General features: G+C 39.9%; 1 protein-coding gene across 3 annotated transcripts in view; it reads left to right on the top strand.

The window, feature by feature from the left end:
• The window catches only part of ANKRD11 (ankyrin repeat domain containing 11), a 222,367-nt gene that overhangs the window by 29,599 nt on the left and 168,440 nt on the right, over window positions 1-24,328 (top strand). For all 3 annotated transcript variants that reach the window (XM_074968918.1, XM_074968917.1, XM_074968919.1), the window contains exon 2: window positions 6,963-7,041. The gene's annotated coding sequence lies outside the window, so the exon portion shown is untranslated. The remainder of the gene's footprint in view (window positions 1-6,962; window positions 7,042-24,328) is intronic.

Here is a 24,328-nt window from a genome sequence, read left to right as displayed (position 1 = left end):
TACATCTGGTTAGCACACATTTGTGCAGTGAATGTGGCAGGGAGAATTCAGAACCCATCATTGGGTAAAGGCTGGTGACAATGCATGTTGTACTAGTTTTCTTCTGCTATAGAGTAGGGATTGCTAGGACTATTCATTTTTTAAATAATTTAAGTGCTTACCTAGGTTTCCCCACTTATTTAATGTGTATATGATATTAAGGATCATAACAGCTCTCAAATGGCTCTTTACCTGCTTCAAACCAAAACCCCACCTCCTTGAATACTTAATTATCTTGTATTTATAACACCATTTCATTGTAGAGAAATTTTAAAATTCCACCATTTTCATGTCATGTTGCGGGACGGTCTCCCTGCTGCTTTGTAGCAGCAATCTTTGGAAGTACAGGTCAGTAATGTTATTGCTTGACAATCGGCAGTGCACACTTACAGAAAGAAGGGAATTTAGTCATCTTAGCTCCTGAAGCATTAGATTTGCAGTAAAATAAAAGTGAAGGAGAAAAAGTTGGTAGGGAAAACAGTTTTAAAGCTCCCGACAAATTAAATGTTATATCGACTTCTATAACAGTAGCCTCTAAAATTTACTCAACTAGGTGCATGTTGATTGCACCATTCGTCTAAGCATCTCATTTGAATAGTTCACAGCCATGAGGTGCAGGAATTTTAAAAAAATGAAAATTTGGATTCTGCACAGTCTGAATGCCACATGGACTTCATAAATGGAACTCGTAGGCCAAATCTGGCTGTTACGATGGACACTCCTGCACTGAAGTAATTCTTTGCATATCCCTGGAAAATAGAAAACTATTGAATTACTTCAGAATATCAGCAGCTGGATTTTTTTCTAACAATTTTAGTTAGAATCCTGTTAACACTATACAAGTCATGCACAATAATTATATAATGTTATCAATTATAGGGTTATAGGTAACTTAAGCATGTTACTTTAGCATTAAATCTTCTGGGAAAGAGAAAGTCAGACAAAATCTATTACAAAAATTGCATTTCCTTGTTTCATTGGACAGGATTTGTTTTGACTTCTGGCAGCAATTTGATTGAGAAATTACTGCAATGATTATAAGAAGCACCATGATGGGATAGCTGAAGTTCAGCTTTGATTTTTGTGCTGTCTTTATTTGTTCACTTTTTGTGAGTGAATAACTTCAGCATAGAACAATTGTAAGTCTTGTAATGGGAACATTTAACCATACCATATTTAAGGGTAAAAGGTGACACATAAATGCAAGACATTCATAATCTTCCATACTGCCACACTACCCATTCACAATTGCACAGCATCCCTCTGATGGTACAAGAATTGCTTACATGGAAGAGGAACATTAAAAAAAGTACTTTTTGAATGTAGTTGTATGTCTTTAATTATGTTTTGCCTTTTTTGTAAGGTGTTAATCAGTCTCCTTTTGCTCTCTGTCTCCATGCTATCCATCTGTTCATTGCTTCCTCCTGCTTCCCTGAAAACGTTCACTTGCTCCACGGTGTTCTTTTTCTCTGTACCCTGCACATACCTCCCTTGTTGCCAGGTCCTCCCTGCATGTCACCTTTCGATGTTTCTTTCCAGCTGGTGACTGTCAGCGCCACTCTGACTGGTAGCAGTGACCCCTAGGAGAGGCAGCTAGGCTGGTTCATCCTAGTTTGCAGCTGATTTGCAGTAAAGAGCTTAGAGACCTAAAAGCAGATGGCATGTGAGTTAACCATGCAACCAAACAGCGCTCTGGGACACCAGCAAATGGTCCAGGCGACCACAGTTTTGGAACTGTGGCATATAAACATATTTAGACATTAACCAGGTGTTAATAGATGAGAAATGTCTTGGTTTCTTCACATTGGTTTGTTCCTAAGTGCTTGAAAGGTGGTTTGTTGGGGGGAAACTATGTAGAAATGTTATCCTCTGAAATTGATGGAAATTTTAAAAAAATGGAATGGGGAAGGCAAATGAGCATCTCCAAGTTTCTTCAATATTTGAAACCTTCACTTACCAATCTTTGGTTAGATAGAAAACAAGTAAGTGCCTCTGGTTTTGAATAATCTGTACCTTAGGGGGCACCATCTCTAATTCCACCAGAGTAAACCAGCTTCTGTCCCTGCATTCAGCTTCTCAAAAGTAATGTGTTCAGGAATTGTCTGTTTACAATAATTGAAAAACCCATCAGTAGATGTCATGGCCCTGGTTGAGATCCCCCTGCTTGAACGTTCACTAGGCTTCTGTGTTTGGACCCACACATTGGGTCTGTGTGCTTTAAGGTCCCTAGGGCCTGAGTAGGCTCCAGGAACTGTCTCTTTGGCCTTGGGCTCCTACTCCCTGGGCATAGACTGTCTGGCATCCCTTCTTGAAAGTGGAACCCTATGGTGCAGCTGCTGTAGGCCCCCAGACCATTGCTAGAACCCCCCGCCCCCAAACTCCCCAGTAGCTTAGGAACACCTTCCTTAGAGCCCATCTTTCATGCGTACTCTGGTTTAGAGTTTAACCCCTCAGGGATAAATGATAGTTGAAGAAAATATTTTGCATAGGGATTTTTTAACCAATCACTCTTTACTTTTAGACAGCACACCATATACAGATCCATGCAAAATAAGAAACGCCTGCATGCAATTCCAGTTTCATCACCGCTCCTGAGCATTCTTTGGGATTTGGTCAGTGGGTTCCTGGTTCTCCAGGTTTTACTCTTCCGGCACAGACTTCTTTTTGTTCTGGTTGAGAGAGCTGCTCTGAGCAGACTTGGTCCTTTTATAGATTTCCAGTCCACTTTGCCATGTGATCCTCCTGATTAGCCTCAAGCCCCCAGTCAGGTGATCCAGGTTCCCTGTCAGGTGGTTTGTTACTTGGGGCAGGGCTACACTTAAAATGCTGCATTGTCACAGCTGCAGCGCTTAAGTGAAGACGCTCTTATGTTGATAGGAGAGCTGTGTCGACAGGAAAAGCTCTCCTGTCGACCTAGCACGGTCTACACAGGGGTTTAGATCGGTATAACTACGTCACTCGGGGTGTGGATTTTTCTCACCCCGGAGTGACGAAGTTATGTAGTTATAGGTCTGTAGTGTAGATCTGGGCTTGGTCACTACCCCCGTGGAGTTCAGACATAAACTGGTTTTACTCACACTGCAACCACCCCATTGTTCTGCCAGGGCAAGGTTCATTCAGTTGTTGATGGTCCTTATCCATCTCATTCCGAGGCGAGGCATGCAGCCAGGTGCCCCTCCCTTTCCTTATCACAAGCAGTATGATGTAAGACTACAGCAAAGTACAGTACAATAAACATACAGAGTTAATAAAATCTAACTGGCATTCATAAATTGTACATAGACAGGTCCCCCAGTCAATCACATCATGGAAGGACAGGGAAAGGAGTTGCCTGACGCACAGACTGTTTCTAGTAAAGGGGTTAGCATGGGAAAAGCAGTATTGTCTGTTGTGCAGAGAGGGATATGGGGGGAGCAGGGGTGATTGGGAGAAGGACGGTTGTGGTATGAAGAGGCGAAGGATAAAGATGAGAAGTGGGAATCCTAGAGTCCGGAAGGGACATCTTGCTGGAATCAAAATGGACAAGAAGTCACAAATGTTTCCATATTAGAGATGGTGATTAGTGGCTGTCATTCTTTCAGTGTAGGCTGAGTGACACCAGGCCATAGCAGAGTCTGTGCTTTCAGAGGGGTGTGAGTGAGTCTACAAAAATAGGGCCAAATCCTGAGTCAGAGTAACTCAGGATGTCACTCCACTGAACTCAATGGAATTGCATGCATATACCCTTAGAACAGTCTGAATTGGGTCATAGACACTGCCTGAATAGTGCTGTTTGTCCTAGAAGCTGATGTGGGGAGGTATCTTGATTTTTTTTTTTTTTTTTTAAACCTTTCCTTGGTGGCCTTTGGTCACGCACAGTACTGTTGGTGATCTGCTGCAGTGCGTACTGTTTCCTATTAAGGGGCTTACAATGAAAAGGTCACCTGCCCTTTTGGACTTCTTGGAACCCCCTGCTTAAGTCACTAGTTTATATTAAATGTTCCATTATCACATGCTAGGTATGCTTGTTTAACTGGTTCTCTTGTGTTGTGGAGGTTAGGAAGTTAGTGCTTTGTTTTTTTCCCCATTTCTCCCAATAAGACTTAGGAGTTGGAGTTATAGTTGTGCCTGGACTCTTTAAAGTCCTTTGTCATCCCATCTCTAGCTTTGGAGTCTAGATAAAGTGCAGAAGCTTTTTCTGTTAGCGGAGGGAAGTTGCAATGATGGGGTGCTTTCTGGTTTCTCTAGCTCTGTATTACTACTTAGCAAGAATAGAGGTCATGGTCGCTGTGTCCCCAAAACAAGTATATTTGAGAGAATCCAGATTTGGGAGATGAAGAGGATTCTATGTGGGATCAGTCAGTAAAAGCAATTTATGTGAAGGGACGATAGTCTGCAAAAAATTATTTAAAAAACCTGTTTGCATGCTCACAGTAACTTAAAGTGAATCAGTGAGGCATAATTCTCCTCTGTGCCATGTTTTAGACAAGGGGGGATATTCTAGACCTGGAAACAATAGAAGAGACTAGTGGCAGTCCTAACATAACTCTCAGCATTGTGTATGGGATATAATCACCTTAAAAAGGGACCAAAAATTTGTTCTTGTGAAATGAACAAAATGACTTTTTTATAGGAAAATGTGCTTAAGTCACCTTTCTCTAGGCATGTTCTGAGTTTAAGGGACCTGACCAAAACAAATTTCAAGTTTTGGAGAAGGTTGGTAAATGATTCCATGGCCATAATATTTATTTTGTTTTGCTGTGTATCTAGAGCCCCCAGGGTTTCAGCAGAACGGTATTCATAAGTCTTTGTAGCTGCAAATACATGATTTAAAGTCACTTAAGTGTGCCTAAACAATCATCTTGAGTTCTCATATGTATGTATCTGGTCCTTCCTAGACAGGGCATAGAATAATGAAAGTCTACATGTTTCCAACAAGTAAGAAATGCCTTTTCTTTAAAAGGTCATATTTGATTGAGCAATTTAAGTGATAGGTTAGAATGGCATACTCTTCCTTGCTGTTGGTGCGTTTCAGAACAGCCTCACTAGAAGAAGCAGTGGGAGATGAGCCTTAGAAATGAAGCTTTTCGGTTACTGTGTGCAGTCTCATGGGAGGTTTTCTTCAACGGATTCCAGTAAATATCTTCTAAGGCAGTTGTTTTCAACCTTTTCTCATTTGCTAAACTCTTTAAAAAAAAAAAAATTTGGAATGGAGGTGTGGACTGCTTTGGAAGTCTTAGACGTAGTCTGCAGACCCCCAGGGCTCCAAGGACCACAGGTTGAAAAGCACTGTTCTAAGGTGACTGCTTTGGCTGGTTAGTAAAAGGAGAGCCCTTGTAATAAGAGTTGCATAGTTTCTTCCTCTCTGACTATTGAAAACATCTGAGATTCTCCTCATATAGAACAATCTGTTTATGATGTCCCTGTTCTTCCCCTGTTATCTAGATCATTAGAATGTGTTTGTTTGGTTCAGATTCTCTTATACATTCCAATTTTTTTTCTGAAAACGGCATATTCAAGATGTGTAATGACACCAAGTCTTCAAGCACCTGATCTGAAGAATTGTTTCTGAGTAGCAGCCATGTTAGTCTGTATTCGCAAAAAGGAGTACTTATGGCACCTTAGAGACATAAATTGTTTAGAGAAATAAATTGGTTAGTGTCTAAGGTGCCACAAGTACTCCTTTTCTTTTTGATCTGAAGAAGTTTTTAAAGCTGATTTCAGGGCAGATAGTCTTCTGAGTGACCTGAGAACTGTTCCAGAAGGTCAAATGTACATGTCAAAGGTATGAAGTCAGTTGCTTGAGGAAACCTGCACAATGGCTTCTGCTTAGTTCTTTTTAACGTCTTTGCATTGAACCAAATGTTTCTGGTAGTCTGTAGTAGAAACATCTCTCAGCTAGGATTATAGTTTGTGGGGGATTAGTTTATTTAGCTATACATATGATTGCTATGTATGCATTTTCCCTTATAGAGCTAACAATCTTTTTTCTTTCCCATAGAAGTGGCAGGTTTCTCTACAGTTATGAATAAGAATATGCCAGCATAATATCCAGTAAAATGCTCTATTTGGATAATTTATTATGGATATTATGTATCAGTTTCCTCCCGTTAGGAAAGAATTGTGAAAAACTAGTAACTGAACACTTCTTTGATTTTTTTTTTTTTTTTACTTAGAATGGAAAGTTTGTGCTAACATTTTTCTCACTAACTTTGTCATCCGATCCATCATTGTACTTCCCCCTTGTACTCAGATGTCCAGGAAACTGTTGGCAATCGCTGCCCAGCACCCAAAGCTTCAATTTCAGAATTTCACTTGAAAAAGATCCTTAAAAAGAAGTGAGTGCAGCAAGAATAATGAATAAAAGGCCAGGTCTTTCTAATCAGCAGCTTGCTACTCTGAGAATGGCAAGTTAAAAGGACACCAACTTTAAAAACAATCACGTCTGTCTGAATTTCCCTACTGTCGCAGGTAGCGCCTAAGATTACTATATCTGAAAGAGGTCAGAGAGAATGTATTTTTCAGGTTACTGGATTTGACAGCATGCATGCAATTTAATGTTTCCCCTTGTGGAGTCAGTTTCCTTGGTATTTACTTCAGGGTCTCACAGCAACAGGAAAGAGAATGTTTTAAAAAATAGGAAGGTGTGATTGTAAAACCAAGAACAATTTGTTGAGAGACTTGAACGTGCTTTCAGCTGTCTTTTAAAAATTAGTTGCTGATGTACTGCCAAGCCTGCCATGAAACCATTTCTTGTTCCAGTCTTGATAAAGGGCTGTTAGACCAGAAAGTCATAGGAGTAGACACAAAGATAATGTCTTGTTTTTATCGGGTGTATTTATTTAGTACATTTCCTTTGAATGCCTGGTATGCTTTTAAGTGAAGTTAAAAGTTAACTATGTGTTTTAATATTTACATGAACTAATTTTAGTCTTCTCTTTCAGAATACACAGCTGCTTTGGGACACACCTCTATTGGATTTAATACATGCTCCACTAGCAACAGCTTTCAGCTATGGAATCGGTAATATTTGAGTTACTTTTTTCTGAAGCACTTTCTTTTGTTTTGTGTTATTTCTGTGCAAAACCCTCCCCCCAAACAAAGCCGAATACTAGTATGATGAAGATGGTGTTTTTCTACTTCACCTTTCTGATATTTTCACGCTGAATATGAACATTTTAAACTGATGGAATAGCTGAGACCCACTGAATTAAATTTTATCCTAGCAAATGTCCATGGATAGTAAAAAAAAAAAACAAAACAAAAAAAAAACACCTTCCATCTTAAAAAAAAATCTGTTCAAATGTAGCAATGTTTTCCTGACCCTTAATGAAAGCAGGACTGTTAATTTTATTCTAGTGAACTGTTTGGCGTCAGTTTTTGTCTAATTTCAGCAAAGTTCATAGCTTGTTAGTGTGCCTGGCTGCTGAGTCCGTAAGGTACTTTTAATATCCTTGCACAGGATGTCATGAGCCTTTTTTCTACCTCGGATTCCCCAAAAGCTCTTAAATAAGAGACTTTGAGTTAAAATTTTAACTTGTCTAATGTTCCTTCTGCTGGTTATATCTAAGGTGATTGAAGTCAATGGAGAGTAGACGTCTATATTTTCTAGGTTTGCATAATGCTAATAAATGAAGGCTTTGGAAAATTACTGCTTTTCATGCAAACTGTGTTTGTGACTTACATTTTCATAACATCCTTAGAGGTACGAATTCACAATTTTTTTTCTATATATATAAATGTAGTAGGATTACTTAGAGTGGAATGCAGAAAAGGGAATTTAGATTAGGTTAATTTGAGATTATGGGAGAATGGTTTGTGCTGCTGTCCTGTGAAAAGCAAAATAATACAAACAGTATAACTGATCTTTCTCCAGATTTGGCAGTTTCAGAGAATAGAATCCTAATTGAAAGCTGGGATTCTCCACTTTTCCATGGTGCAAAGCTGCCATTTTTAACTGTGCAGGTTGTGCGGTATCAGTCCAGGATTTAAATTCCCTGTCTATATGTCCTCAGATACTATGGTGAAGGAATCTAATAAATAACATAGAGAGTGTGTTGGTGCTTGGGAGTTTAGCTGCTTGATTAAAAGTTGGTTTATGCTGAATTTAAATTATGTTGTAATCTAGTTGTCGTGATACTAATGGCTTTTATTTAAAAAAAGGCTAATTTAGTGTAGAAATGGGCATCCACTGAATGAGATGGTCTGTTTCACAAGTTTGTGGAGTTTTTCTTCCATTCTAAGTTTTGAAAATAAATCATGTTGTACTTAGACTGTCCATATTAATATTCCAAGATATTCATACTGAAACAAGCTATTTCACTTTCCCTTGGTGAGTATTAATAATAATAAAAATTGTTCAGAGTGAAACAGAACACAGGCCAAGCATCAGCAGCTCTCCCCTGCCACAGTTTATTACAGTAATTAAAATGTGATAGAGTAGGAAACCTCTTGCGATATGCAAAGTAAATATTTCTCTAACTGGTATTCACCTGAGTTTTTTGTGGCATTGCACCACATCAAAATCCACTGTGAAACACCGTGTATAGTAACAAACCAGATATGCTTAATAATTTGATATGAAGGATCATTTGTTTCATTCCTTTAGATTTTGGACCGAGCAGTATCCAGTTGCAATATTTGTATTTTGAACCTGATTTTTTAAAATAGGACTTAATTTTTTCCTCATGCATTTCAATAACTTTAACCTACAAGAAAATGTTAGTGATCGTCTAGGCTTGTGTATCTGTATACAGCGTGTGTTCTTGCCAGATGTGGTACTATCTGTGTGACATCGCAAAGGTTCATGGCAAATTGCATCTATCCTGCACCTTTATCTACCTTGCCTGCAGTCCGGCCACAAATCTCTCCCCCAAGACTGCTACTGTCATTCCAAACTTCTGAACTGCTTTAGTACAAACACTGCCCTTTAAAACCCGGTCAAAAACGTTTCCTTCTCAACCCAAAATATGGAATTTTCCATTAAATTTGAGATAATGAAAGTAAAACTTTGTTTGGTCTGTTTTTTTTGTATTCTTTGGCTATATAATTGAGTCCAACTATAGATGACTCGGATGGAGAGAGAATATTACTGAGGAAATGACAAAATTGCAACATTAAATATAGGAAACAAATATTTGAAACTCCAATAGCTCTAACTTCTAGGGCTAAAAGTATTTCACTGTTTATCACATTGGAAAGTGGCAATTGTTTGTGGTAGTACCCACAGTGTGCACTGTGCTGTCCAGATGTACACACAGGAGTGGTTGCTGCCCAATAAAAAACCTGGCAGGTTACCCAAAAAAAAAAAGAGATTGGGTGATGCTGAGATCTCAGGTTTTTAAAAAGTCTCCGCAGAGGTAGACAAGTGGGCTTAAGACTGGTGATGAAGTCAGGGCTACGTGATCGTTGCAGTTCAGCACATGAATATCTGCCGCGCACCTTTATGCACATGTACACCGTCTCCAAATTAGCCCACGGTCTGAACGAGATCAGTGACTGATGAACGTCAGGCTTCAGCCAGCTGTTCAACTAGCAGTATCATTTACTCACCCTCAGTGGAGGACATTGCTCCCTCCGCTGTCAGTGATACACAGTCTAGAGGTGGTCTTGGACTCATTAGTAATGGATAATCAAGTAGGAACAGCTGCTGTGCTACCTTCCACATACTGCAAGAATATTGCACCCCATCCCGTAAGTGCTTGGCTTCTGCAGTCCATGATTTTGATAATCAGTTTGCACAAGGTTCTGTACCTGGGAATAAACATGTAGGCACTCAAAAAAAAAAAAAAAAAAAAAAAAAAAAAAATCTGGCTTGTACGGTTTACAGCAGTATCCCTGCTAACCAGCATGGGTGACTAAAATGAACACTACATAGGTTCCCCACTGAATTAAATTCAGAGTCTTGAACCCCAGTGATCCTACTCATCTGATTGCTTCTCACTTTGAAGTAACATTCTACCATGGCATCTCTGTCCTATGGAAACAGTGGGGCGATCAACAGAGTGAGATTAATGGGAGTGTGGGACTGAGGTAGCCAGCAGACAATAATGGAACTTTCTTCCATGGGATACCAGAATGACCATGAATCTTACCACCTTGGAAAAAAAATACAAGACTTGTAGCTGTCTCACAATAATAAAAAGCCAACTCCTGTCTATATGAGTGGAAAGAGGGGAGGGAACTAAAAGGAGGATATAAGAATCAAGCTTCATACATACAAGTGTATGTAATCTTGCAAGACAGTTATACCATGGTAATGTGTGGTGGAGATATTTTTTGTTGCTAAGCTGTTCGAAGATATTTGTTTTTAACAAGTTAGCTGTGTTCTGTTTTTGTTGCAGAAAGAAAATTCTGCATTACACTGAGCCTAATGCTCCAGGTTTCAGTGATTTGAATGTTTCTGTAGCAGAAAACTCTAGTGTAAGAGCTGACAGTTGGTATAATTCTCACTTCCCTACTATCTTCATTAGAGAAGCAGAGGGGTCAAGGTTTTCTTAGAGCAGCAGAGAGATTGAAATGGCTTTTGATGATGGTTTTGGCACAAATATTTCATCGAGTCCATAATGAACATGTAGGTGTAAGATTAAAAGGATGAATAAGGTAGTGCTGCTAAACAGAATTGCTTTTTAGAGCTTGAGTCTCACTTCACTCTGACCTCCTGAGAAGGATACGATTGTAAAGCTGACTCCCATAGTGAAAGGCAATTTCAGTACATGCTTCCAGAATTAAATTGTCTTCTCAAAGAAATGCTACAATAAAGGCAGCATCGTTTAAACTAAATGGGGGCCTGATTTTGTGATACGTTTAACACTAATTTTTTCTATTTAAAACATTTTAAATTTATTACACTAACATTTAAATATTTACTGCTTTTTGTTGAAATAATATACTGGATTTATATAAAATTGGACAGGAAAGGGCCCTCACCAAAGGCTCTTAAGGAAACTAAACAGCCATGGGATAAGAGGGAAGAGTCCTCTCATGGATCAGTAACTCGCTGAAAGATAGGAAACAAAGAGTAGGAATAAAAGGTCAGTTTTCACAATGGAGAGAGGTGAACAGTGGGGTCCCCCAAAAATCTGTACTGGGACTTATGGCATTCAACATATCCATTAATGATCTGGAAAAGGAGGTGAACAATGAAGTGGCAAAGTTTGCAGATGACACAATTATTTAAAATAGTTAAGTCCAAAGTAGTCTGCAAGGAGTTAGTGATCTCACAAAACTGGGTGAGTAGGCAATAAAATGGTAGATGAAATTAACATTAAGTTCAGAATAATGCATATTGGAAAAAATAATTCCAATGACACACATACAATGATGGGTTCTAAAATTTGCTGTTGCCACCCAAGGAAGAGATCTTGGACTCACAGTGGATAGTTTCTGAAAACTGCAGCAGCAGTTGAAAGCTAACGGTGTGTTAGGAGCTATTAGAAAAGGGATAGAAAACTGGACAGAAAATATCATGCCATGATGTAATTCCATTGTGTGCCCACACCTTGAATACTATGTCCAGTCTGGGTTGCCCATCTCATAGTGGAACTGGAAAAGGTTCAGAGAAGGGCAACAAAGATGATCAGGGGTATGGAACAGCTTCCATACAAGGAGAGACTAAAAAGATTAGGGCTGTTCAGTTTAGAAAAAAGCAGACTAAGGGGGGTTATGATAGAGGTCTATGGAATTGTAAATCATGGGGAAAAGTGGATAGAGATGTTGTTTTCCCTTTCCCACAATACAAAAGCCAGGGGACACCCAATGAAATTAACAGGAATCAGGTTTAATACAAACAAGAGTAAGTACTTTTTCTCACAGTGCACAACTAACTTATGGAAATTGTTGCCTTGCTGTGAGATGTTGTGAAGGCCAAAAGTATAATTGGGTTAAAAAAAGAACTAGATAAGTGCTTGGAGAAAAGGTCCATCAACGGCTAGTAGCCAAGATGGTTAGGGATGCAACCCCATACTCAGGGCAAAATTAAATCTTTATCAGATGCTGGGGGTGGAAGGCAGGGGTGGGTCACTCGGTAACTGCCCAGTTCTGTACGCTCCGCTTGAAACTCTGGTATGGGCCACTGTCAGAGATAGGATAATGGGCAAGTTGGATCATGGCCTGATGCAATATGACTGGTCTTATAGGATGTCATAGGGCTCCTGGTTTTTCTGCATTGTATCAATAACCTTGCTTACTGTTAACACATTTTCTCTATCTTCAATTTGCATTAAGATTTTCATATCAATATTAATAGGGAGATAGATCAGTTCTCTAGACCTGTGATATGTTATCCTAAATACCAATGTCAACAAAAATAAGCGGTTAATACACTGATGGCTCACTCAATTTCAGAAACCTTGTTGAATGAATGACTTTCTGCTTTTTAACATGGCAGTTGTAGGCAAGATGAATGTGTAGGCTCTTTTCATATAGTTGACAAATACAGAACAAATTGTTTCCAATTCTGAGGGAGGGTATTTGTATTTACTTCATGTTGAGGCAGATGTTAAAGATGAGAGAGAGCTGGAAAACCACATGCAAGTGGGATTACTAGTCCAAGATAACATTAAAGAAGCAGAATTATTGGGCGTGTGGGTTGGTTAAAATATGCTCCTGCTATACTCCTCACACCGTAGTTCTAAAATGGTAGTATCCTTTTTGCATAAAAAACATTCAGATTTTAAAATGTGTTAAAATAATTACATAATTTTCACGTTTGTCTCTGGAGTAGTTCGAGTCCCATGTAGACTACCCTCGTATCCTCAGTATGTGGTTTAGCCTGTACATAAGATCGTAAACAGGTGAGAAGTATAAGATCTAGCAGAGCATTTTTATTACATACAGAGTGAATACATTATGGCAGGGGCAGCCAACCTGTGGCTCGTGAGCTGCATGTGGCTCCTTTAGAGTTAAAGTGTGGATCTCTGAGCTGCCCATGTCCCCCCATTCTCCACCTACCGGACTTCGGCAGGGGTTGGGAGGGAGCTTGTGACCTCTGCCTTGCAGCAGCATGGTGGGGTAGAGGCTTCTGCCCGGCAGGGACGGGGGGGGTCTTGAGGTTTCAGCCCCACAGGGCATGCCTGCTAGGGCTTGGGGCTTCAGCAAGAGTGGGGCCCCAAGCCCTGGCAGGTGTGCATCAGCTCTTGAACGTCTAATAATTATCGTGTGTGGCTTGGAGGATCAGTAAGTTTGGCCACCCCTGCATTATGGTGTGGGCTGTATAAAGGGTTTATCTGCATGAGTTTGAAATGGCTGTAATGCACGTCATTCCCAGTGAGTATCCTTAAAACCTTTATGCCATAACATGCCCATGTGTATTTTGTAAGATACATTATTTTAAAATATTTTAGAAATATTGTATCTACCATTTTATCCAGATTTATTGTATTCCTCCACTTGTAAAGTCAGGCTGCCTTATTTATCATGAATCCAACTCCGTTAGGGTTCAGAAGGACAGAAAATATAAAACTAATAAGAATGCAGCACCTCCAAAGATCCAAAACTTTTTCTAAATACAAAAATATAATTAAAGTCAATACCTCAGGCCCTCCCAGGGCTGGAAACAAGTTTGTTCATCCTTTGAGAGAGTTGGGAATCTGTCTTTGTAATGGTTTAAAGCTCCCTTCTCCAGATTACACATCTAGCCTCAACTTCTGGCATTTCCTGATTTGAGTGCTTAAGCTGCTACTTGTACAATCCATAACGTTTTAATGAAATGGAATTTTTGAAATTAAATTTCTTTTCTATGTCGCGTCTTTGGCAGACACCACCTGAATGCCCTCTGTGGAATGCACCTTGGGAGCTCTGCCGGAAGGGGAGCTCCTTTATTGCACGCCCTCAGTGTTAGAGCCCGCAGAGCCTCCCTGCTCACTCTCACTAAACTTTTCACCACAAAGCTATGTCTGCCGTGCACAGGTGCACAGCATGGCTCTTCCCTAACTGTGCAGTTCCTGGGTTTAACAAGAAACTTCTGGTTAAATGGTATTGCTCAGGCTGTAACTTGGATAAGTCAAACTCAATTTCTACCTGGTAGAGAAGACTGTTGCCATGCCAAATGCCATCTTCCTACCATGTTTCTGTTCTAGAGCTGGTCAGAAAACATTGCAATAATTGTTTATAATAGGAACAATGCTTTTATTTCTTATACTCAGTGTCTGAATTGTTTTTACTTTCCTAAAGGGGTTAGAACACTTAAACTGCCAAAATCTCCTTCCAAGACAGCAGTTAGGCATTTGTAAGTTTTAATCAGTTTACACCCTCTAGATTCATGAATCATGGTTGCTTTTGAGAACAAAGCCAATGATGCAAGCAAGTAGGCAAAAGATGGCAGAGTGTACTGGAACGTTCTTCCTATCATCAGTAACAAATGTGGTCTATTTTTCATCAGGGAAATTCCTGTACTGTATTTAGGCCTTAGTGACACATGCTTATGATTCATCTCACATAAGGATTTTATAACTGAAATAGAGTGTACTGACCAGTTGCAACTTTCATTGTTACACAACTCTTTTCTTGGGTGGTACCTTTTCCGAAAGTAAAAGTGCTTTCGGGCTCTTTGTGGTGTTCAGAAATGGAACAGATTTTTACACTCAGAACCTAGTCACTGAAAATGTCGGCAGTTGGTATCTGGTATTAATCATTTTATTTACCTGTTAACATTTGTATAGCATTCAAAGAGTGAGTGTGTGGTGCCTGAGAGAATAAAGTTGTAGTCTCTGCCTGGAGGTATTTACGTTCTAGATTCCATGTAGGATGACGTCTGGGTGTGGGATGGGAGAATTACACACACTGTGGCTCAGGCTGCATGTTTTCACAAGATACATGTCATGTTATCGTTAGGTTCAAGTGATGCACTTGATGCCATACAAGTTGCACAGTCTGTCCCTGCTCTGAGGAGCTTGCAGACTGGAAGGCACACAGGTAAAACCAGACACACTGAAGACTTAGAGGAGGTGGTGGCTTAGGATGTTTTAGCTCATTTTCTCCTCCTATCTTTCATTCCCTCTTAAATAAGAAGGGACTTCAGAGGTCAGTTTACTGATGCAAATGAGTGTTTGTGGGCCTAGTAGAAGAACTGGGTCGTCAGAAGGGATTTGAATGGCAAAGATGGGGGAGCTAGATTCACTGGAGTTAGAGGAAGGTCACTACAAGTATAGAGGACAGTGTGGAAGAAGGCGTTCCTCTTTTTGTTTTTCAGATTTGAGGAAGGTGCAGAAGAGTCATTATAGGGAACCTGTTATTTTATTGAGTTCTCACAAATATTGACATTCTTTTCCAATAATTGGAATTTAACACTGACACTCAAGTGTTTGAATACTATGAGGTGGTGGCAAACCCAAAGTGTGAATTTTACAGGAACCCTACCTGTCCTCTGCTTAAGACAAATTCAAGTGTCCAACTATTTTAATACAAAATGAAACTGAAATTAGCTCTGTAACCATTTTCACTTCTACCATCTGCACATATTCGTCTGTTGTAAATTCACTTATAAATGGTGGATGCTATTTTTATTTTAAATAAAAGATTCAGCTCTTTTGGTGGGGGGCTTTTGGTCAGGGGGAAATGAATAAATTATACAAAGCATATCATAAAGTTTGCAAATGGATTAACATGTATTTGGGGCCTGCTGTCCTTGTTTATAGCTCATAAATGCTAAGGCCAGAAGGGACCATTGTGATGATGGTCTGACCTCCTGCATAACATAGGCCAGAGAACTTTCCCAGAATAATTTCTAGAGCCTATTGTGTAGAAAAACATCCCATCTTCATTTTAGATTTGTCCATAGAGAATCCAACATGACCCTTAATTTATCATTGGTACAATTTACTACTCTGACTGTTAAAAATGTATGCCTTATTTCCAGTCTGAATTTACCTAGTTTCAACTTCCAGTCCTTGGATCATGTTAGATCTTTCTCTGCTAGACTGAAGAGCCCATTGTTAAATATTTGTTCCCCATGTAGGTAATTATACTTATAATTAAGTCACCCCTTAACCTTTTCTTTGTTAAGCTAAATAGATTGAGCGCTCTGAGTCTATTACTATAAGGCACGTTTTCAATCCTTTAATCATTTTTGTGTCTATTCTCTGAACCCCTCTACAATTTATCAGCATAGTTCTTGTATTATAGGCACCCAAACTAGACACAATACTCCAGCAGCTGTCAGGCCAATGCCAAATATAGAGGTAAAATAACCTCTCTACTCCTACTGGAGATTCCGCTGTTTATGTATCCCAGGATTGCATGAGTTCTTTTGGTCCCAGCATCACATTGGGAGCTAATGTTCAGTTTATTATCCATCACAATCCCCAAGTCTTTTTCAGAGTCACTGCTTCCCCAGATAGTCCCCCATCTTATAAGTATGGCCTACATTCTTTATTTTTACATGTGTATGTTTACTTCAAACTGTATTATAATGCATATTGTTTGCTTGCACCCACTTTACCAAACAATCCAGATTGCTCTAAATCAGTGAGCTGTTCTCTGCATTATTTACAATTCCCTTAATTTTATTCATATGCAAGCTTTTTCTGTGGTGGTGGTTTTCTTCCAGGTAATTGATAAAAATGTTAAATAGCATAAGGCTACAAACTGATCCCTGCAGGACCCCTCTGGAAACACACCCGCTCAGTAATGATGCCCTGTTTTACAATGTTTTTGAGACCTTTCAGTTAACCAGTTTTAATCCATTTAACGTGTGCCATGTTAACTTCATATAGTTCTAGCTTTTTAATCAAAATGTTGTGCGGTACCAAGTCAAACGCCTTAAGACGTCTAAACATAGGGCTCTTGAATCCTAAAATTCTGTTCAAGAATTCAAAAAGTCTTAACATTTTTGCAACTCTATAGAAAGAACCAGGGGTAGTCTGATTTACTTAACTCCCCTAGCTGAGCACCACAAGAACAGCCAGTTGATTAAAATATTTGACTAGTAAACTTTTTAATTACTAATGTTGCTTTGGGGTTTTGGGAATGGATGAGCTAATTTTAGCTCATCTCTCTAAGGATAAGGCTAGGAAGTGGGAAGAACCAGAGAGACTTTTCTTCATGAGTGTCTTGCACAACTCACCCCTTCTCTGCTTGTTCCCCCACTCAACGTCCAGTTATCCCCAGGGGAGCCCCACTGCATGTGTGCACACTGCTATATGCCACCTAAAGTCAACAGAAGCAGGACTTCCTTTCTGTGAAATTTCGGGCAGTCTGCAGGGTTTGGGTGGAGAGGTTTCCCACCCTTCCTTCGAACCTCCTGAAGTCTGCAGGGGAGTGGACTGATCCCCTCAGTGAGCTTTAGAGACTTATTGCTTTGTCTCTGAGCTGTAGGCTCTTCAGGATCCTTCCAATTCCTGTGATTCTCATTACGCTTCTTAGGGCTAGTCTGCCCTGGCAATGCTAAAGCACTGCTGAGGCCGCATTTAACGTACCTTGCGGCGCAGCGCGAACTCTCCCAGCGCTCTTAAAAACCCACCTCAACAAGGGGTGTAGCTCCCAACGCTGGGGCACTGTTTACACTGGCGCTTTACAACACTGAAACTTGCTGCGCTCGGGGTGTTTCTTCACACCCTTGAGCGAGAAAGTTGCAGCGCTGTTAATTGCCAGTGTAGACAGGCCCTTAGACACCAACAAGCCTGTTTTTTTCCATCTTTAATAAATTGCTTCATCATATCAGTGAATGGAAAAACCTAAAACGCTTGGCTCTTAGAGTGGCTGGGTCCACTTTGGTTATCTTTGCTATCCTATATGGTTAAGAGGGAGGTTCATTTAGACAATTGCATTCCAAAGGCAGTCATTCCTTGTTCCTGATTTTTAAGGACTTGACCTTCTTATGAGGTGCTCGGGGGACTCAGCACCTCTTGTCTAGGTACTCACATGGCTCCCTCACCATAGTATCTGAGAACCTCCAAAGTGCTGTTGGAAAATCGTAATATGATCTTCCTTCTTACGTAACTTGTAGCTTGATTAGTGAACAGGTTTTTGGTTTGTAAGAGTAAGTAAGGGTGGTGTGCATGTGTGAGGCAGAGAGGAACTTTCTGTAGGAAAGCTGCATCACAGAAGTGAGTGTTGCATTTAGTTCTGAAAAGTGAAGTCTATGATCATTTTCATCTCCATGGAATTGAATCTGTAATCCAGGCAGACTATTTTATTGCTTTTAGTGGGGAAGTAATTGTCATTGGGGGGATCTCAGGTAACCAGGGCCAGTTCCGTAGAAGGCATTGATTGTCATAATAGAGGACGTTACCTGGATTCTGTATTCATTGGGCAGACTGTGCAGAGTGTAACGTACCAGGGCAAAGGTCAGAGTAACTTGTGTTGCTGGAGAGAGAGGTATTTTGTGTACCAACTGGCGCTTTTCAGTGTTGTGGCTTCTTTTCAAGATAGGATTTGAAGCAATTAAACATGGATGTCAGGGATGTGTGGATCACTGTGATAGGTCTGTTCCTAACAGGATGCAGTATTCTGGCCATTCACAGGTCTGTGGTTTTTTTTATGTCATGGCTAATTTGGGCATCCAGGATTCCAACAGGACACTCACGCTGCAATCCTATTTAACAGTCTGAGGGCAAACTCAATAGCGGGGGATATTATCTTGTGAGCCGTGTCTCCAAGAAGCATTACCTGTGTTCAGCTTTAGCCTACTGCTCTTCATTCAGCTGATCACTGAGAACTGGGAGATGGGTGCTGTGTATGCTTGATAGAAAGGTGATTTAGAGCAGGATATCATCTGCTGACACTTCAGTCCATGCTGCTTTCCCAGCAGAGATTAATGTGGAGGAGAGGATTTAGCCATGTCTGGTCTCTGGAGGTGGATGGGGATGTGGTGCCTTCATACTGATACCTAACTCTCTCTCTTGGAGTTAATCCCGGCAGAGGGCAAAGAAAATATTGCCTGCTTTGTGCTGCTTCACTGTCCATTAGTGGTGCAAATGTTCAATCTCACTCTCTGGCTGGATTGCTAGCTGTTCTAAGACCTGGTAGCAGCTGTGATCAGATCTGCATTATCTTGCTGAGAGCACATTATGCAACTGGTTTTTTTATCTGTACTGGCTACCTAACAAATGCTTGGTAGATCTTAAGGTGTTAAAACCCTACATGCCCTGGGATCAGTTTACGGACCGCTTCTGCCCCCCTCCCATACTACCCCAGCTGTGATCAGTAGGGGTGGGTGCCAGAGCTGGAGCCTCACTCCTGTAATGGGAGTCGGGGGAAAGCAGCTGTTTTTCCTAGCTGTGAGGGAATGGGAAGGCTCTGGGAACTTGATCTTCAGTGTCTTTTTGCTATTGGGTTATTTCTGTTAATATGTTGATTAATGGTTAAAAGGGCATTACGGGATTATGTCATGGTTGTGTATTTAAGAAAGCCTAGAGTGAGGTATGCTGCTTAATGGACGTGTGTAAGTATAAACAAAACAGTGGAGACAAGGAACCAGTACTCTTTTGTGTGCATTTCATTGCATTATTTGCAGCTTGTACATGTGGAAAGTCTTCAGATTTAAGATTTCCAGAACTGTGGACTTTTAAGAGAAGTAATTGATCTAGAAATAACACACCTCTCTGGGGCACAGTTAAGATTGTGTGGAGCCGCTATATGTGAATTTCCATTCTTTCAGGTGTTTAAACTTGTAAGTTTAACCTTATTTCTGAATTTCCTGGATATCTAACATTTAGTTTACCTCTAATTTTCTTGAAAGCTAGTAAAATTCAGGGTGCTGGTGAGTGCCTGCAACCAAATGACCAGAAAGACTACTTTCGTGTGGGTAATGTCTGAGTTATAGTCAGTTTAATTTTGTGTGAGAATTAGCATGGAGGGCAAGCTTTTGAAATATGTGGTTATTGGAGTTGATGATCAGTTTGTCAGTAGGCACATAGTTGTAGGTGTGACTGTGTTTGCCTTCTCAGATTCCAGTGTTTATCTGAATTTTCAGCTGTTCTGGCTATAACAATAAGATGGTTCACAGGTAATTATTGAATAGTTCTGGCTATTCTCGGGCAGAGTTAACCTTATTACTGGAGTCTTGCAAGAAATAAAAAACAAGTCTATGTTGTAGTCAGAAGAAAATTCTTCTGTGTTAACTAGTCTTTTTTTACCTCATTCTTGCAGTCTTGCCAGTATCCTGTATTTGTTTTTCACGGGCAGGCCTTCAGCATTTTCTTACTTCAAGTTAAGTGTTGTTGTAATAGAAATTTATATTGTAGTCACAATACAGGAAAAAGAAAAGGAGGACTTGTGGCACCTTAGAGACTAACAAATTTATTTGAGCACAAGCTTTCGTGAGCTACAGCTCCGATGAAGTGAGCTGTAGCTCACGAAAGCTTATGCTCAAATAAATTTGTTAGTCTCTAAGGTGCCACAAGTCCTCCTGTTCTTTTTGCGAATACAGACTAACCCGGCTGCTACTCTGAAACCTGTCATAATACAGGAAAGAAACTTCTGAAAGAAAATGTTCACTAATGCTTAGGCTACTGAAAAGCATTTAATGCAGATGTTTGTTTTATCCAATTTAAAATTTATTGGCATTAAATGATGGGTATAATATAGAAGTCCAGTTGGTTCCCTCTCTCTCCAATTAGTTTGAGCAATTAACCTTGGGCCAAAGGTCAGATCTATTATTCGTTGATAAGATTTTGTAATCTCTATAGCTAAAATCTTCCTATGTTACTTACTGTGAGATTGAATGCTGTATGAAAAGCAAATATACGGAGTCAAATGCCTATTGCTAGATAAATGGCTTCTGAGGAACAAAATAAAATCACAAAAATACTACAGCAGAAATTACTTCCTTGTAAACAAAAGGAGTTTAAAAAAATGTTGAGCGTGAGCTTCCCCCATTGCTGAGTATGCGACCTGGGCTTGGTTGTGTCACTGTTTGGAACCTGCGACTCGTCGATTGTAGCAATAAAAAGGAGCTAACTTTTCTGCCTTCCTGGTTTTTGTTTTTCAGTTTTTTAATGGCATCTTTATGCTAAATTTAAAAAGAACTCTTCCTGTCAGAATGACTCTGCTACCAGCGCAAAGCATAGAGCTGGGGTGGCCAAACTGTGGCTCGTGAGCTGCATGTGGCTTTTAGAGTTAAAGTGCAGCTCTCGGAGCTCTCCAGAATACCCCCTTCCCGCCTCCCCCCCTCAATTCTCCACCTACTAGACTTCGGTGGTTGTGGGGGAGGTGAAGCTTGTGACCTCTGCCTTGCAGCAGGGTGGCAGGGCAGGGACAGGGGGTCTTGGGGTTTCAGCCCCACAGGGCCTACCTGTGAGGGCTCGGAGCTTCCGTAGGAGTAGGGCTAAAGCCCCAAGCCCAGGTAGGCTCTCGAACTTCTGAAGATTGTCATGTGTGGCTTGGAGGGTCAGTAAGTTTGGCTACCCAGCATAGAGGAAATCCCTACATTCAGTGGGATGCTTCAGATTCTACTGCATGGCTGAATCTTCCTCTCCTCAGTTTCTTGGTTAATTTTTTAAAACCCTCTTTAAAATTAGTTGCAAATGAATGTTAATTTTGTTTTAATATTAAGTATTAAGATGTTGGCTCTGCTGTAGTAACCCCTGTAACACCTCAGTGGATTTGATGGGAGGTAGCTTAATTTATCCTCCCCAGAAACCTCATTGTTAAAAGTAGGAAAGTTTTAATATAAATATATATTTTTAAATATACCACTGCATCAGTGTGTTTTGTGCTTTGAAGGGTTTTACACTGTAACTTGAATAAAGGTGAGGTATAACTTTGCTTTCAGACTTGAATTGTTTTGGGGCATATTCCAGAAGAAATATGGGACATGTTCCAACAGAGAAGGCTTCACTTTTTTGTGGGATTGCCTGGATGAGATGGATGGATGGTTCTGCCTGGATGAGAACATGGGAGGAGACAGTTAATCCACAACAGTCTTAATAGCTTCTTAATCTTTTTCACTATTTTTCGTACTTGCAAGCAACACCAAGCCCCAAGACGCTCCTGTGCAAGCTTAGGAGATGAAGAGCAAGAGGATTAGTCAGATTTTATCACTGATAACTAGAGCAAAAAGTTGTGCATAATTGCAAATTGGAATTCCAATGACATGTTTATAAGGTACTGTGCATTATGCATGCCTTGGCTGAAACATAACTGTTTCTCAACACCACATGCCTAAAGGTCTCTGGGCACATTAACAAAATGTAATAGACAAATTACATAAACAAAAAGCTTTACAAACACTGATGGCTTTGTACATTCTCTAATACTTGTCTATGAAATAATTAGCTGCTGCTTGATGGTAAAATTAAGCTAATGTAGTCTGACTATCAGGGGCAGTTTAGATTCGGAACTGTTTAGATTATAGCAAAATCTTGGGAATTCAACCACAAATAGAGAGTATTAAACTGAGGTTAACTTAATAGGAAGAAAATGACATTATAGAAATATTCAGAATGCAATTAGATTGGGGATAGTAGGAAAATTCAGATTGCTAAACTCTAGAAATCAAACTTGATGGAAGGTCCCCTTCCATATTTAGTCTTTGGGCTTGGGAAATGCAGGGCCTGAAAATATCTCTTTGATCATTGGTACAGGGCCAGTGTTTGGAAACTTTTACTAATCCTAAAGGCATTTATACTGTTCCATTAGTGTTTCTAGCTCAGACTTAGCGAGACTTGAAGTTAGATTTCACTTACTTTTTAAATGCACATTTTTTGTTAATGCTAATTTTTGTGAAACATTTTGATTTCCAAAAAATTAAATATTTCTAATTTCACTGTGTTTTTCTCTCCAAAGCTTGCTGCTGTTTTCATAAGTAGTTCCTCTATCCATAATAGAGTGAAGAAAATATCGGGCTGTTCCCCCAAATTCAGTTTAGCCCCCATTTAATTTCACTGGATCATTGTATCAATTCTTAGATATGAAAACAGGACCAGTTTGTAGCAAATAGTTGGGGATTGGTCCCGCTTTGAGCAGGGGGTGGGACTAGGTGACCTCCTGAGGTCCCTTCCAACCCTGGTCCTCTAGGATTGTAGGATTAAATAGGCTGAGTAGGTTGGGAATGACAACCACCGTGAAAGTATCGGTAGTAACCTAGTGAACTGCTGAAGGATTTTACAAAGTGAACATTCGAAAACATACTGGCTTTTTAAAAATGAAGCTATATCCATGCTTTACAACCGTGTCATTCTGGTTATGATTTGCATTTTCCTGCTTCATTTTTGCCTTCATTTTAGTAGCCATAGCTCTTTAACCACTTGTTACTTATGCTTTATTCTGTTTGAAAGCAGGTATTCCAGATTTTAAAATGTCATAAAGCAATGGTTTCTAGCTTCAGAGAAAATTGGGTTATAATGTAAGATGTTGGATTGGAGAAATTATAATTAAAAGGTAGTTTAAGGTACTATTTCTTTCGACTGTCCAAGGTTAGAAACCCCCTCTGGAAAACTGGGACTCCTAGCATTTCCATGGTCTAGAGCAGGGGTTCTCAAACTTCTGTATACCAGGACCTCCCTGAAACTCACCTCCCACTTAGCAGGGGTCTAGCCAGGACCACTCTCCCAATTAGCAACATGGGAAGGGAAGGGCAGAGTCATTGTGATATCCCAGTGTAGGTACAGCAAGTCTGTTTTAGGTGCAGCAGCCCTGGACCATAAACCATTGTAACTTTAGAATCCTGAAATTGTCTAAGCTCTGGGCATTGTAGAACCATGTTGAGTTTAAACTTTCAAGGAAGGTGATGAATCTGTAAAGTTGTTAGTATATATATTCCAGCATACAGTGGACCGTCATGATTTATGTGGAATTTATTAATGATTTGATTTGTGGTTTCCCCTTCCCCCTTTTCTCAGACCCCCTTTCACAAGGTTTTATTTTAAAAAGTAAATTTCAAGTCCTAATTTTTTATTTGTTAAACTTTGCACTTATTGAGCTTTTTGTGGTTTGGATTTCAGCCCACTGTGGTGTTGGCAGAACTTCCTGTCTGGAAAGTAATGGCAGTTCTTTTTGGGTTCAAGGATGGTAAGGTCTCTATCGTGTAGGAGATTTAAACCAAAATGAAATGGGTTGTGGTATGCTGATATTTATGAACTTCAACAGAGCAAAAGTCAAGCTTTTGCTTGTGTAACTACCAGTGTGTTCATAATTATAGTGAGATGTTAAGATTTTCCTCATTTGTGAGTTTATTGCAACTACAAAGTAGCTAAACTTTTAAAATGTTATGCTGTTTGACAAATACAGTAATTAAAATGAATGTATAGCTTAAATAATTAGATATTGCATTTTAATTTGATGCCTTCTTGCACAGGCTAAAACCATATTCAAGTGCATTTGTCTTTAAACATTGCCTTTTAGTGTGGAATCCCATTTTCCTGAAAATGGG

This window comes from Natator depressus, chromosome 12 (genome assembly GCF_965152275.1).
Source record: "Natator depressus isolate rNatDep1 chromosome 12, rNatDep2.hap1, whole genome shotgun sequence".
Taxonomy (NCBI): domain Eukaryota; kingdom Metazoa; phylum Chordata; order Testudines; family Cheloniidae; genus Natator; species Natator depressus.
Note: the sequence above shows the minus strand (reverse complement) of the source record. Positions and strands in the feature narration are given on the sequence as shown.